This window comes from Leptopilina boulardi, unplaced genomic scaffold, assembly GCF_019393585.1.
Source record: "Leptopilina boulardi isolate dan_hultmark-lab unplaced genomic scaffold, ZJU_Lbou_2.1 LbouV2_165, whole genome shotgun sequence".
Classification (NCBI taxonomy): Eukaryota; Metazoa; Arthropoda; class Insecta; order Hymenoptera; family Figitidae; genus Leptopilina; species Leptopilina boulardi.
In genome coordinates, this window is record NW_026137713.1 from 5,681,113 (window position 1) to 5,698,351 (window position 17,239).

A 17,239-nucleotide genomic window follows, 5' to 3' on the forward strand; every position below is an offset into this window, starting at 1 on the left:
TATATATATTTTGCAAATTCACGCCTTGTGTGTTATACTTGCTTTACATGCGATGACATTTCAATGCTATAAATTGTCTCAGATACCTTGCTTGTTTTGAACTATACCGAGAACATATTTCAGAATTTAAATAGGATATGCAAGGCAACAATTTTCGCTTGTAAAAAATCAAGATTAAAAGGATCTCATAAGATGTTTCAAAAAAAAAAAATTTTTCTTCAAACAAATTTTATAATTTACAAAATTTGAAAATACCTTTTAATATTTCTTTTTATTTCCGTTTTAAAATATAGTCTCTAACTGTGTTTGCATATAATTAAGAAAAAAAAAGTTCAGTTATTTCGTTACCTTTAAGTTTAAATAAAGACAAGGAAGCGAAAACATTTTTATGAATAAAAAAAAAAAAATTCTGTTTTATGCGACAATATTACAAAAAGTTTTTTTTTCGAAAAAAAAAAAAAAAATTGGCAAAGAACAAACATAAAAAGTGCGAGAATTCTTCAAGCCTTGAACCTCATTGTTTGAAAATCAATGGAAAGTGATCTTTAGACCTCAAAGTAAGCCAAGATTTTCTTGTCGACAAAAGCTTTTGTTCAATTGTACGTGTATTCCTCGGGGGGAAACAAGAAATGTTTTTTAATTACGTATAAGAAAAGAAAATTTTCAAACAAGAGACGTCCTTTTTCAAAAGTGTAAATATCCTATTATATTTTTTTCCCTATATTTTTAAGTAACAAAAATAAAATTTCTTTCCACACCAAAAAAATCATTTTCATTCAAAAATTTTTACATCATTCATTGCTTTTCTAATTAGTGCTAGTTTCAATTCACTTAATTATCCTTCTCCTTGAATATAAAAATAGATACATTATTATATTACACGACCAGTTTTTTTAATTCAATTACTCCATTTTTTTTTTCATTTTCAAATCTAAATTATTTTTTCCAATTTTTTTTTTAAATAATTCTATTACAATTTTTTAATTAATTCTATAAATTCAAATTTTTCAATTAAAAAAAAGTTTTATTTTATTAAAAATTTTATAATAATTCTTTATAATAATAATTTTTAATTTAAAAAAAATAATATTTTAATTAATTTAATTAAAACAAAATTTTATTTGAATCGAAAAAAGTTTTTCTTTCATATTATATTTTTCTTTTCAACATTTCCTTCAATAATTAAACATACAAAAAAAAAATGTATGCATTGTTAGAATTTCATTAGAGGTTTAAATATTATAATACATCGCTACGCTGTCGAAAATTATATCCACCACTAACTATTTTAACCGAGTTTTCAAGCGTAACAAAATTACCAACTATGGATCTTGGAATAACCAGTGAACTCACTTGATTTCTAATAATAAACTGTTGAAATTGCGCGCCTGACTGAAATATATTTACATGATTCAAAGTGAATACACGAGAAAAATATTTGCCACAGGAAAAAAAAAAAAAATTATATCGAAAACACGGTTTTTTTTTTTTTTGTTAAAATACCCTTTAAACTCAAATATTTAAATAAAAAAATTTTTTAATATTTTTTTTTAATAAAAAATTCTCCACTTTTTTATATTAATATTATATCAAAAATTGTTTACCTCTTTTAATTATTAGTTGCAATTTTTTTTTTTTTGGCAAAAATTGTGCAAATTGTGAGATAAACATTTTAATTTTTTTTCTCAAATTTTATTGGCAAATTTTAACTCTTTAAATAGAAAATGTTTTTCATTGGTTCAACGTCAGCGAATGGAAAGTTTGTATTGTTTTCTATTCTATAGTGATTCCAAATTGAATTGCACCTCGTGGCTATTTTATTTCAAAAGAGCCGCTATACTATTGTCGGAAGCTCATGTTTTCCGAGTTTGCAACAGTTTGACCTTTATCTCACTCTCTTTTTGTATTATTACTCTCCTGCGCTTATCATTTTAGTCCAAAAAAAAACAAGATTAGATAATCGGGATTCAAAAACCATAAAAAAAAACTTTTCTTTTTATTTCTAATAAAAAAAAACTATTTTTTCTATTTTAGAAAAAAAAATATTTTTTTTATTTATTAATAAAAAAAATTGGTTTATAAATGAGGGTTGAGTTTGCAATTTTGAGAAATGCCGATGAGAGAGAATTTCGGGCACGACGACCAAAAGTGGCCCCGAAACGATGCAACGCTATATGTGGAATGAAGTGAAAAGGGGAATCGGAATTTAATTCAACGACATATATATACATGCACACTGCTTTTATGTGCTTCGACAAATTTACTTGAATTGCGCCTGATTTACTTGAAAGCAACGAGCTCTCAGCAATTCAGAGAAGAAAGAGAGCTACACGTACAAAGAAATAGATATGCAAAGTGATTAAAGTGTACTTTTCTAAAATTAGAAATCTGCATTTACGGAAACAATTTACTTTTAATTTTTTATCACATAAGTATATCCCTTTCATAGAAAAAAGAGATAGCGTTTTTTTTTTAAATTTACACAAAAATTAAAAGCGACAAAAAAATTTTTTTTGAAACTTAAAATTAAATACAACTATCAATGATATAGCTGTGAAGCGCCTTGGCTTGCGATCACCGAGGTTAAGCAGATCTAAGTACAATTAGTACTTTGTATGGGTGACCGCGGTGTTTTCACATAAGATTTATATATTATTAAAAATTATATTATAATAAATCAGTATTATAAATTAAAATAAATAAAAATTGAAACTAAATATAAATTAAATTTCGAAAATTAATTCTTGGCAAATGAAGATTTAAGAGAATTTTATAACTCATTGTTAAAGACATAATCTGCCTTATCAAATTTAAACTTCTGTACAAAGTAGCTTTAAACACAATATCCGCCTCACAAACACCTGCCTGTTCTTCAAGCCTCGTATTAACGTAAGTGCATTGGGGAAACCATAACAGAATACCAAACAAGCTTAATTGTCAGTAAACTTGGAATTAGAATAGAAGAGCCAAACTAAATTTTCTTCGAAGAAAATTTGTGAAAATTTAAAAAAAAAGAAAATCCTCAATAGGGACAAATTTCATATAAGCTTTAATCGTATAACGCTGTTCAGCCAACAAACAATTAATCTCTATCCAGTGGTGATAAATTGGAACATAGTGCTTGCGTAACCAGAGATCCATATAGTTGGAAAACTCTGTTAAATTCAAAGTCGCATTAAATGCGAAATTTCCAACTTTTCCAACCTCTAATATACACTACTATACACATTCAATCTCATCTAAAGAGAACGAGACTCTCGTTGAATTTCGAATTCGTGTCAGATTGCCAATATTACTCTGTCTGTTTGCCACTAAGAGACTGTGTTTAACTCGTTAATTTTAACTAATGGCATCGTCTGTATGTCTATTCTATTATACGAAACTCTGGAATTAATTGATTTTCATGATATACATATATGCCATATACACTTCATTTTATTGATTTCAGACAATGTGAAAGAATTATTTGAAAGCAGAATTCTAATTTTCTTTTTTATAAATTTTGAATTAAAAAAAAATTTTATTTATAAAAAATTGCTTTAACGAAACGAAAATTGAAATATATATATGACAATAAACACTCTACGAACAATGTTAATAGATATTGTCATGTCATGAAAAACTAATTATTATAAAAAAAAAAAAATAAATATAGTATAATTATCTTTATAACAGTACGAGCCTTTAGATAGAAATAATATACACATCATATATAATTACAGGACAATAAAAATGCATTACGATAATTGTTGTCTATGTTTGATAAAATAAAACTCTCTAACCTTCAGACTTTAGAAAATTAAAAATGCCACTAAAGTTATATACAAGTATATTAATAGTTAATTATCAAAGTATATTACAATAAATTTATATTATTTTAATACCAAAATGAATTGATTTTTCGGTTAAGTATAAAATCGGTTATTTGAAAATTCTATCTAATAATTCAAGTAAATGAAAATTTTTCTAAATAAAAATTTTACATAAAAATTCATTAAAATATCTATTCGAGCAAATAAAAATAAAAATTCTGTATATATTCGGATATATAAAATTTCTCTAATATCACTGCAAAAAGTAGTGTCTTAATATAAGATGTTTTGGTAGTAACTTTTTAGTTATTTTATTATTTATTTATTTTATTTTACATAATGTAATTAAAGGCGCATTGCCTCCTTTACATGAGGGTTATGTCCTTAAAAAACTATTCACATAAACAGAAAGCCCTAATCTTAACTAAATTGCTAATAAAATAAAAAAGACTTTTCGCGGTTTCAATTTTATCCACTTTCAATATGTTCGTAAGCGAAATTCTATTAATATTTTCTCTACAACATTCCTTATACGCAGGACAATCAATAAGAACATGTTTTAAATTTTCATTTCTACGCATATTGCACATCAGACACTTATCATTGTCACTGAAATTATATACATATCCAGGTTTTAAATTTATTTTCCACTCTGATCTTCCTGCTAATCTTAATTGAGCTAAAGTTCTTGTAATTTTCAAAGGTATCTTCCAATTAATATATGTCTCCGTGTTTGGTTTTTTCAACTCTTTTATATATTCTTTTTAGTTATTTAAAGTGTCTTATTTTAAGATGTTATAATGGGAATAAAGCATCTAAATATTAAAATTAACATCTTATTCTAAGATGGAAGCGAATGGAAGTTACCATTTCCGTCTTAACATCTTGTTTTAAGATACCAAGAAGATACCAACTTTTTGCAGTGATAGAAAATCGGTTTAATGAAATCTGAATAATTCACAAAAAAAAAAAAAAATTATCAAACGGAAATAAATAACTAATATGAAAAAAAGAAGAATTCCATTAAAGACAATGGAGATGCCTATGAGGGTGTAGTTTAATTTATCAGCAAATGCACAATATTGTGCCTGAGTCCTCAATTTCCCAGGATCTGAAAGCGGTAATCGAGCAAAGAAGCTGGAAGGCATCTCTTGACTCACTGAAAATTAGTTCGAAATATACAGAGCTATTCTAACTGTAGTTTTGTCGAATTAGATTAACTTGCGACGAGGTAGGTTTTAGTCAGATGGGACTGACAATTCGCTGTCTCTTGGTAGTACTGTCCCAAGTACAGTTAACAACCCATGAGACTATCCTCGAACATGTATATATAGATATATGTTTCCTTTCAAGCTCTCAGAAAATGTATTATTTAAAAGTCCTTCTGTGTGCATTTTCACACACATAAACGAAACGACACGAAAAAAAAACTCATACAAAAAAAAAAAAAACCACCACTACTATATACTTTATTCCTAAAGGGAGGAATATTATTTTTTCAACACAACGACGACGACGACGACAAAAGTCCTTTGAAAAGGACAAAATTCAATTGAAAAATCCGATGAAAAATAAATGAAAAACGTACAAAATCTAATAATGAAAAAAATAATATTACAGAAATTTAAAAAAAAAAAATATTTTAATAATTTAAATTATTTAAGTTACCATTAAATTCGCATAATTGAAATTAAGTGAATTGACATGACATGACATGAAATTAAAATTCCTTTGATCAAGACAAACAATTATATTGATATACCTAATATTTCCAAAAAGGAATATAATGATACTAAATATTCTACATGTCATATATACAATCACATTTTCACATCACTCAATGTTCCATTTTGAGATCAAAATGACAACCAAAGGGCAAAGTTCAAACTTGTAATTATTTTAAAAACTAAATCTAATTTAATAAATATTTTATCAAATTAATTTTATTTATATTTTTATATTTATTATAACGCAATATAAATAAATTTAAATTTTCTATCTGCTAAAGTTAATTTTTTTTTTATTTTATATTATATGAGAATATATAATATTAACAAAATAACATAAAAAAAATAAAATAGTAAAATCGTCACAAATTAGTGACATGAAAATATAAGTATCAGAAACACAAAATCTAAGAAATGATAAAAAAAAACTATATACACTGAAGATAAACATTACAGATAATGAGTTCTTGCATTTTTCAATATTTAACACGAAGATATATATATATATATATATATATATATATATATATATATATATATATATATATATATGAACATGCAATAGTGCAGTACAAATTATAAGAGTAAAGAAAGCATCTAACCAGAAAAAAAATAGGGTAAGTGTACCAATTACGGCGAGTGCATCAATTACGGCGCATTCATAAAAAATAACTATTATTACTATTATATTTAATATATAACTGTTGCAAAATGATTTTAAAAAATTATTTTAATCTTTTTTTGATACAATTACTTATAAACATGCACATTTAAACAATTATTAATTTAATTATTTGCGAGATCAAATTTTTTTCCTCGCCGCAATTGAAACATTTTTATGATTTTCATTGGATCCAATTTCGGCGGGCGAAAATATCTTAAAAATACACGTAATTTTGGTCACCGAAATTGATACAAACGCCCCGCAATAGAAAATTTACGGTATAAGTTTTAATTTCTCATATTTGTTTAAATAATCGATTTTTATAGAGTTAAACATTTTTTTTAACATCTAAATAACATAACATTTTAGTTTAATAAGTCTTAAATTGACTTCATGCAATGGAAATGTCAAATTTTCTATTTCAAAGGTGTTTTGACTCGAATAGCGCCGCAATTAGTGCATTTACCCTATTTAAATGCGCGAATTTTATATTTTAGTTTTGCACAAACTCTAGGAAAATATTTTATATAATTAAAAATAGGTTCTATATGAAACCATGACTCGCGTAGAAAATAATTTATAAAGAGTTTTTCTAACAGAGAATAAATTATATATATATATATATGTTACCGTAATTAAGTATAATATTTTTTATTAATTCTCCAGACTTGCGTGCATTTTATATATGTAATCTCTACACCACTCCATTACATATTTATTAATTAAAAATGTGAACAAATATGATGGAATTAATTAATTAAACAAGAAATACTTATTTAATAGTTAAATAAAAAAACAGTGAATCTCACTAATTCTATATACTAATTTTTAGTCATTTTTCACTAAAAATTTTGGTCAAAAAAATATTAATAAATGAAATAGTAATATTTTACTGAAAATTAGTTAAAATTTCTTCTATACATATAATATTTAGTAATTTTCCACTAAAACCTTATTTAAAAAAATATTACTAAAAAAATAATATTTTTTTTTAATTAGTAAAAATTTCCACTAATTCTTAGTTATAAAAATGTAGTTATTACTATTACTAAATTCTACTAATTAGTAATTTTTCACTAAAACTGTAGTAAAAATTATTACTAAATAGAATAGTAATATTTAACTAGAAATTAGTTTGAAAATTTCTACTATTTTGAATTAGTGAATGAACCCAACCAAAAATTTCAGTATTATACCAGAGTTAACTACTGGCGCAGTACTGGTTCAGTATTGGCTGCCGAGGCTGAGCAGTCTCTACTAAAGCAGTACTGGTATTTTCATTGCGAACCAGTACTGAGCTGATATTGAGCCAGAACTAGCTCAAATAGATTTTCTTTTTAATTAATACTAGTTTACAAAAAGTTCTATAGAGTGAACCTGATGAATTATTTTGTTATTTTTTTTTTTTCATTATTTTATTATTTAAATATTTTGTTTATAAAAATTTTTTCACTTTGATTTTATTTTTTGAAAATTTAAAGGTATTTTATTTTGCTTTTCTGTGGGTAAAATTATTTAAACAAAAAGTTTCCTGAGACTAATTCCAAAACATTTTGCAAGTTTTTTTTTATTGTTTTCAGATATGCAATAAACAAAAAAAAAAATTTTAACTATCAAATTAAAAATAAATAAGTTTATAAAAAAATTAATAATTTTTAAAATAAAAATTTAAAAAAATTTTCTTGACAACACACTTGTTAAAAATTAAAAAAAAACTTTTATTTTCTTCAAAAAGTTTTTCAAAAATTTATTTTGATGCGCAAATAATTAAAGTGAATAATAAAATAATTAAATAGCTAATTGTATAATTATATACATTATAATCATCCCAAAATTACGCCAACTGTGGCGCCAATACTGGGTGCCAGTACTGCGCCAGTACTGCGCTATTAGTAAATTTTTGATTGGGAATTTTTATTCAAACTAATAAATATTGTTCAGTTTAAAAAAATTTTCACTGATTTTGAATATGAAATTTGATGAGAATAAAGAACAATGAAAAGAACGAGACAGAGAGTAAAATAATGAATTTCATTTTAAGAGACGTGTGGTTAAAAGTAGTTGAATGTTATGCGGCGTGCTTGAGTAATAGCGCATATTCTGTGGTTAAAATAAGAAGGTAAGAAATTATTGTTACGGAGGCTTTGGAATATAGCCCTGACCTTACACACTTCATTTTCTCATATATATATATATATATATATATATATATATACAGTGAATGGATATTTCTCTTTTACCACGCCATAGGCACCATTCACACAGTCTCATCTTGTAATATATATCTCTTTTTATTATGTTATCTGACTCACTTCTACCACTTGATACTCCCATCATTTCCTCGCCACTTCGACACCCTTATTATATTTAGTTTTAGTGCGTGCAAGAACTCACGCAGACGATTATAATCACGCGATCAAACAAAAAACTCGTTCGGCCTCGATGCAGAACGATGACATTTATGAACCTATTTTTATACCCTTTCTTTTATTTTCTTTTTGCTAAAAATAATTTTTCTTTTATACCCATCATCGTGCGAAAAAAAACAAATCCTGTAATTAAAATTTATAAAAACAAACAATACCTGATAAATTCTGCAAAGCATTCACTGATGATGATCCACGGATAGACAAACCTGGAAAAAAAAATTCAATTTTAAATTATTTTTTATTATTATTAATTTTATAAATTATAATTTTATTAAAGAGAAATCCTTATTCAATTTTTCAAACTATTTTTGCAAAATCTATTTCAACATTTTTTTTTTTTTTTTTTTTTTATGTTTACTCTTTCTACAGCCCTACAAGCAAACTATAAAGACCATCCTTATTTCAATTAAATATTATCTTGGAAGATGAAATTGAATTTCAGAGAGTTTTCAACTTTATAAAAAACAAAAATCGAAATTACTTTTTAAACTTCGATATTTCTCGTCAGGAAAATTATGTATAAAATTTTTAATAAATAAATGAAATACCGCAATAAATATTAAAATAATTTTTTTTTGCTATTTATAAAAAAAAGTGTAGTACTATTAAAAAAAAAAGTTGACACTCTAGAAGGCAATAAAAAAAAAGTTGATGTAAAAAAACGAGTTTGTGACAACTGGCTAGTGCGATAACGTCCTCAACAAAAAAAGAAGAAGAAAAAAAATGTCGACCACAAGTAGAGTGCTAAAAAAAAAGGAAGTGAATAGAGACACTTCGCGCAGGGCTCAGATTAACCCTCGACCTCCGGTTTTTTTCAATCTAGTTTTTTAACATTCTTTACTAGTGTTTTCCTGTTTTTTTTTTTTTTTTTTTTTTTTGCAAATATCAATAATGTACCGAGGGAGTTATATATAAAAAAAAGTCATTTCTAAAAGGTCACCGCGCTGACTAAAATGCACAAATATGAAATATATTTTTCTTTCAATTTCTATACTAAAAGTCCAATATATAAAATGTTTCGTCAAAGAAGAGGATTTAAAGGTATCTCGAGCGTGCAGCAATTCGTAATACTGCGGCAAAGCCATTGAGAAAAAATAGACGCTCGCTTACAAGAAAAGAGAGCTTTATCAACCTATACGGCTAATAAGAGGAAATTGAGGGGAACGTTTGATTTATGTCAAAAAAAAAAAAAAAAGAAAAGAAAAGCATTATTCTTGCACATAAAACTTTTGTTCCATGAGAGAGGAATAATAAAGCGAACCAAAAATTCCCAGTAAACATTATTTAGGATTTTTTTTTTATTTTATTCGAAAATATTTTTATTTGAATCAAAATGAATTTCTTTTTGCTTTGTGCCAGATGAATATAAAAACTACTGATTACCAAAAAGAAGAGATCAAAACCATACATTAAAAGAGAGAGAGAGAGAGAGAGAGAGAAGATAAACTTTCTGCTACTTAGTTTAATAATCTAATTTAGTAATCTTCGGTAACAGTTATATAACTTACCGCGCGCGAAAAGTCGATATGACGAGATAATCTCTCTGGAGGAAGTTGAAGAGGACTTTTTTTTTTTTTTTTTTTAAAAAAAAGGGTTACGCCCCTTTGCAATCACTTCCCTTCGCGACTCTTTATATGGCATAGAATTTGTTACACGTTGAGAACTTTAATGACTGTCGCCTCTCACGAATAGTTACTTGTTTTACGACCAAGTCGTAACTTTAAGGCAATGTCAGGGAGCATCTCAAGAAGAATCTGATGGTGATTCTTCAAACCAAGAAAACGACTATGTATATAATTAAATTATTTTCGATTAGGAATTTAATTCTAATAATCAATTAAAACTGGAACAACTTTAGATCAATTTTTATTAAAAATTATCTTAAATAAATATTATTATTATTAAATAGTACATCTCTAAATCTGAATTAGTAAAAAAATTTACTAATTTGAATTAGTAACTCACTTTTTGCTACTCAATTAGTAAAATTTTACTAATTTTTAGTAACTTTTACTAACAATTAGTAAAATTTAACTAATTCTAAAGCAAATAGTGAGTCACTAATTTAAATTAGTAAACATTATTATTACATTATTATTACATTTTTACTAATTCAGATTTAGAGAGTAATTATTATAAGTTATTATAAGTAACTATTATTATTTATTAATAATTAATAATAAAATTATTTATAAACAATAAAATCTACTTTTTTTAATTTGCGTATAGAAAAGAATGTTTTTTGTGATTTAAATTTCTATATTATAGATTATTTTTAAACCAAAAACATGAATTTTTAACAAATTTCCACAATGTGAACAACTCATAGAAGAGTGAGCGAGAGAAAGAAGGAATTATGAAATACTTTAATGCCCTCGTGAGTCTCACTTCTCCAGTGCAGTAAACTGAATACTTAAATGCGAACGCTGAAATGATCAAAGTGTGGCCGCAAAGAACGCTTTTTCGCGAGAGTCTGTGTATGGTAGAACATTTATATCGAAGGACGCGTATGCGCGCGCTAAAAATGTGTTCCGTTTCTGTAAAAAAAAAAATTTTACCAGCCAATTCACTCCTCACTCTCTAAATTTGAATTAGTAAAAATTTTAACTAATTCGAATCAGTGACTCACTTTTTGCTTTTGAATTAGTTTTTTACTAATTTTGTAATTAATATTAATTACAATCAATTAGTAATTAATTTACTAATTTCGTAATTAGTATTAATTACTACTAATTAGCAATTAATTTAATAATTATAGTATTAACTATGTACTACTAATTAGTAACTAATTTGCTAATTAGTACGAAAAGGCGTTTTTAATTTTGTAAACCCGCGTGTACATGACAAATAAATAATATATACTAATTTACTAACAAAAGCAAAAAGTGAGTCACTAGTTGAAATTAGTTAAAACTTTTCTCAATTTATAAAAAAAAATAATCTTCACAGAAATTATTCTATTAAAATAATTATATACACTATATATAATCTGCGATCTGCTCTCTATTTGCAAAACCAGAAACAAAATAATTACGTAAAAATGCTAATGAATTAAATAAGCGATAAATTTGAATAATATTTTTGTTGCCATATTTATATTGTACAAAATCAATTATAGTAGAAAAAGACAAAAGAAGTTCTTTATAATTTTATGTATCACGTTTCCGGATTACGAAATTTAACTTTTATCGTAAAGGGACTAAATATAATTTTTTTTATTTCATGTATTACAGATTGCAAAAAAAAAAACCGGAAGTATGATTTCATTTTTTTTATTTTTTGATAAAAATGATCGTTTTTCAGTATAAAAAAGTTGAAAAAAAAATTCCAGTGAATATTTATATTCTTTTTTTAATTTTTTTTTTTTTCTAATACAAACAGAAAAAATGTAAAAAAAAATCTCTTTATCAGCGCTGATTGGAGCGACAGTCCTGATAGTCAGAGCCATATTTTAAACACCAATGGTGAGAGCATTCCTGATGCATAGTGACAAATTACTGTTACCGTTACTGGCAGACAACTATTATGTAAGCGTGTGTATATGCAGATGACGGTCATTTTCCATTTGCGTAAAACGTAGTGGCCCCCAACTAGAACCGCACGAATCCCGAGACAATTCCGATATTTGATGGAGCAATGAATAACGCAAATCACAAAATCTATGCGCGCACAAATCTGTACCAACATTAAAATTCGTAGGCCCATATATAGTGAAATATTATATTATAAATTAATGTCATATAAAATATTATAAAAAATATTAAAGTTATAAAAAAAAAAATTATAATTAAAAAAAAGAAGTATAAAAATGTCACGTTTCTAAGTTCAAAATAGTTTTAAACATTATTATTAAAAAATATTGAAAAAATAAAAGTAGAGCTATAAATAGCTATATAAGCCGATCAGTCTTGCAATCGGGATTACTATGCGGCTTCAAATTAAATTAATCAATTATTATAGTTACTGGTGCGTTTTAAAGCCGGATTATTATTAGTCCGAATTGTTTTGACCATTATTTAAAGATATCGAATAATTTTCATGAAAATACATATTATTTATAATATAAATATATATATATATAGGAGACAAAAACTGAGTAATTTAGAGAAAGTAATTAAAAATTTAATTAATGTTGAAAATATACTGCAATGTTTGTGAGAGTGTATAATATACAAATATTTATTTGAAACACACATCACGTTCATGATTCTGAATGAGACTAATTCAATGAGATTTGAGCTATGTAATCATATTACGCGCGAGTCTCAATTACGCACGAAAACCGAAAAACCACGTTGTAAATTTTCCACCGCAATTTAATTTTAAAAATAATTGTAACTTTAAACTTTATGTTTGAATTTCTGTCAATATTAATAAATAAATTACAATCAATAATAGTCAAAATTGGTAATAAATAATTTTTTTTTTTTATATTAAAAATTGGTTCAACCAAAAGTTTGGTTTGTATAAAAATTTAAATCAAAATTAAGAGTTATTTCGACAAAATTTTTTCTGATTCTTAACGAAATTATTATAAACGAGAAATATCAACAAAAAAAAAATTGTACCCTGATGAAACACGATTTTCACTGATCGATCTATTGTAGGATTTGTTGTATTGTTGAAAAACTACACAAATCAGTTCAAGGAAAATACAATTGTAAATAACGTCTATTATATACATATAGATGACTGCGAAAAAAAAATTGGTTTTTCCGCTCTTGAAAAAAATAATGATTATTGAACGTTACGATTTCTGATTAATTTAAAAGCAGGAATTTTTTCATAAATTCGATAATATTTTCTTTATTTCTCAATAAATATTATTAATATAATAATATAAATTATAAATAATTTCATAAAAAATTAAATTAACTTTTTTTTAAAAAATTTAAATAGTATAAATTTATTAAAACTATATATAAATATTAAACTCGTATTTTCCCCGATATTCCCTCTTTCTACAAAACGTCATGAAATAGAGTTTCATTTTGGTTAGCGATAATCACGCGATTGAAGTTCTAATTTCGCGTGATTCGTAATCTGACGGAAATCCGTCTGGTGCGGCTTTTCTGTTGAGTGCTTTTCAAAGTGAAGTGAAATATATTTCTATAAAATTTAATAATCGCGCACACATTCGTCAATTGAAAATTAAAAACAGAAAGAATTTTAACGTAATTTTTCAATATTCTAAAGGGAGCGCGAAAAAAAAGAATCTATCATATATATCTATATATATATATATATATTAAATCCGCTAAAACAAAGGGAGCCGTGAATTTACTTTTTATATATGCATTTTTAACAAAAAAAAAAAAAAAAAAAAAAAGATGTCAAGCACACAAAAATATACTGAACCGATTGAATAATTTTTGTTCAAAACAATAAATATTTAATTTCAAAAATATAATTCAAAATAAAATACACATGTCAAAAAAAAATTTTCCTTTGATAAAATAAATAAAAAATATTCAATTTTATTATTTTTTTAAAAAAGAAAATTTTTTTTATTAAATGTATATTATAATATTAATTAGAAAATAATTATAATATTAATTAGTAAATCAATATTACATTAATTAGTTAATCAATATAATGTTAATTAGTAAATCAACATAATAATAATTAGTAAATTAATATTAAGTAATTAAATTTCAATAAAGAACCGTTTTTATAATTTTAATATATCTTTTTATGATCTAGAATGAACGATTTTTCATTTTTTTTTTATTCCTCTTTTAAAATGTCACTGCTGCAAATTTGAAAGCAAACAATTATCATTTATAATAGCAGACTTTACATAATTTAAAAAAAATTACTATTTTTACATCATCAGTGACCGCAAATACTGCAATATTAAGTTCATTCGTGTCAAACAAAACCATCAGAAATATAGAAACTGGGTCAATCTATATGGATACAAATAAAATATGAGAATCCTTTTTTTAAATAAACAAAATTTTTCAAAATAATAAAAAAAAAAAAATGTACCATAACTACTATTCAACAGATTTTATATAATAGTGTACGTACAGTAGCGAATATACTTTATTAAATCCCTGCTTTAGTAATTACGCAGCAATTGACTAATTCACTATAATCACCACACAATTTTGTACGTTATATACAAGGCCATAGAAATATTTCACACGTTATAATAATAATATAATGGTATTAAAATAAAGTGTATTAAATTAGTTTTTTGCGAAAAACCTTTTTTTTTCATTTCCACGTTAATGTATAGCAATAATTATTATTATTAATTAATCAACAACATTAAATAATTTAATTAATTTAATTCTTTTGCAGAACACTATATATTGTCAACATTCCCCTCTCATAATTTATAATCCCGAGAGAAAAATTATTAGTCTTTTTTAATTGAAACACTATAAGTAATTAAAATCACCCACATAGTTATATCATAAAAAAAACTTCTGTAACTTAAATTCCTTACTTTCTGATATCAAATAATCTATTTTTTTATTTTACTCAAATAATTTTAACAGATATAAATATACGTATTACATTTACTAAAATTAACAATTAAATTCTAGAAATAAAATGTGAAAATTTTTTAAAATTCACCACTAAATCCCTTCAACTTTCTATTGCTGTATTTTTAAAGGACTCTTGGGATTTCCACGCTACATGAAGCTCTCATTTAATTTTAACCATTTGCGTGATAACTCGATAGTAAAATTCACGAAATCCGATTAATTTATTCAATATTTATTAACTACGTAGATGTGAAATTTACCAATCGAACAAAAATCTATAATTAAATAATGGATTGTTATAGTTTTTTAATTTTTACAGTAATATATATAGTAAATGCGACTATATTTTATAGGACAATTTTAATTGTGACTCTGTAATTTTTAAGAACCATAAAATGTGTCTATCATAAAATGTGACTGTCATAAAATTACTACCAAAAATATGACCATCAAAAATGAGACTATCATAAAATTTATATACAATCAAAAATAAAAATACTATCAATTTTAACCAATTACAGTAACTACCATTAATTTACATTAACTATCACCATAAAATGTATAACTTCGATCAATTTTAATTACTACAATATGTAACTATCAAAATTTATATCTGTTATAAAATATGTTATTACTTTCGATTAAAAATACAAATATAATTGCAACTACCATTATTTATAATAACCACCGATTGTTACACCACCTAACTTTAATTTTTAATTCTTCACAAGTTCCATCAGATTCACAGAATACCAAAAAATTTATTCAATAGCCAAATTTTGCACTAAATTTATTTCTAAATATTTAAAAATAAATTTTATTACTCTAAATATTATTAAATAAATATAATTAAATAATAAATATTATTATTAAACTAACATACTAATACTTAGTAAAAAAAAATGTAATATTTAGAAATAAATTTAGGCTAAATTCTGTATATTAAAAAATTAAAATATAAATGATGCAATCATTAATTAATTTTTGAATAGTCATTCTAAAAAAGAAGAATGACACCAATGTACATATATATATATATATACCGACCTCGACAAATTATCTGGATTTATTTTATTGTTGGTCGGGATAATTGACACAAAGTCAGCTGATTGTCTGCCTCTCGTTTGTGCGTGATATTCTTGTCTCGCGAAATCTAACAATTTGCAAACTTATACTGTCTGTTATCAATCAACGACACTGCTTGTTTTGACACGTAACATGCTTCACAATATTATATATATACATAACATAAATATATATATTGTCAAGGCAGATGCAATCTGATATACAATTTTTTTTTTTTTTTTTTTATTCAAACTTGATGAACGTAAATTGTAGATATTTTAAATCCCTTTGTTTACACTATTTTTTTTACACATTAGAAATTTTTATATTTTTTTCTTACGGAATTCTATAATAATAATTATTATTGTTTTATATTATATTTGCAATTCGGGAGAAAATTTAACATTGAAACACTTCTAGGTCCAAACACAATTTCTATATGAATAATAATTCCGTTTATAAAATTATTAAATAAACTTTAAATTTCTCCGCGAACTAATAATGAATTTAAAAATGTTCAAAATCAATATGTCCTATTGAAAAAAATACCGTTCTCAATAGAGAGAGAGAGAGAGAGAGATAGAGAAGTAAAGATGAAATTAACTGAAAAACCAGAAAACACGTGTTTCATTCGAAACATGAAATGTAACGAATAAAATTCAAATGTATCATATCGGTATGGAGCCTCAACTCAGACTATTTCGTTATTAGTCGAGTGAACTCGAACGCGCCTTTCGTAACTCCCTCTCTTTCTCTCTCTCTCTCTCTCTCTCTCTCTCTCTCTCTCTCTCTCTCTCTCTCTCTCTCTCTCTCTCTCTCTCTCTCTCTCTCTCTCTCTCTTTTATCTGCACGCGCGCGCCCTTCTCACAAAGTGTGATTGGATCAGATGCAGCCAGTAAGCATTTTCTATTGGTTCCACGATTTTTTGCAAAAAATGTTTTATCACTGAATAAATAAATAAAATATTTTTCAATAACCCCAAAAATACTGATTTGCAAAAACAAACAAAATTTGAAAGTATTTTTAATTTTTTAAACATTAC

The 17,239-nt window shown here is 25.0% G+C and overlaps 1 protein-coding gene across 4 annotated transcripts in view; it reads right to left on the minus strand.

Annotated features, from left to right (window-relative positions):
• Nucleotides 1-17,239, minus strand: part of LOC127277240 (beta-1,4-N-acetylgalactosaminyltransferase bre-4-like) — a 61,255-nt gene that overhangs the window by 34,904 nt on the left and 9,112 nt on the right. For 2 of the 4 annotated variants that reach the window (XM_051298177.1, XM_051298179.1), the window contains exons 1-2: nt 16,180-16,882; nt 8,788-8,838 (exon numbers count right to left, since the gene is read on the minus strand). The gene's annotated coding sequence lies outside the window, so the exon portion shown is untranslated. Of the gene's footprint in view, nt 1-8,787; nt 8,839-16,179; nt 16,883-17,239 lie in introns of those variants that run through there. The other 2 variants (XM_051298176.1, XM_051298178.1) reach the window with 1 other exon arrangement.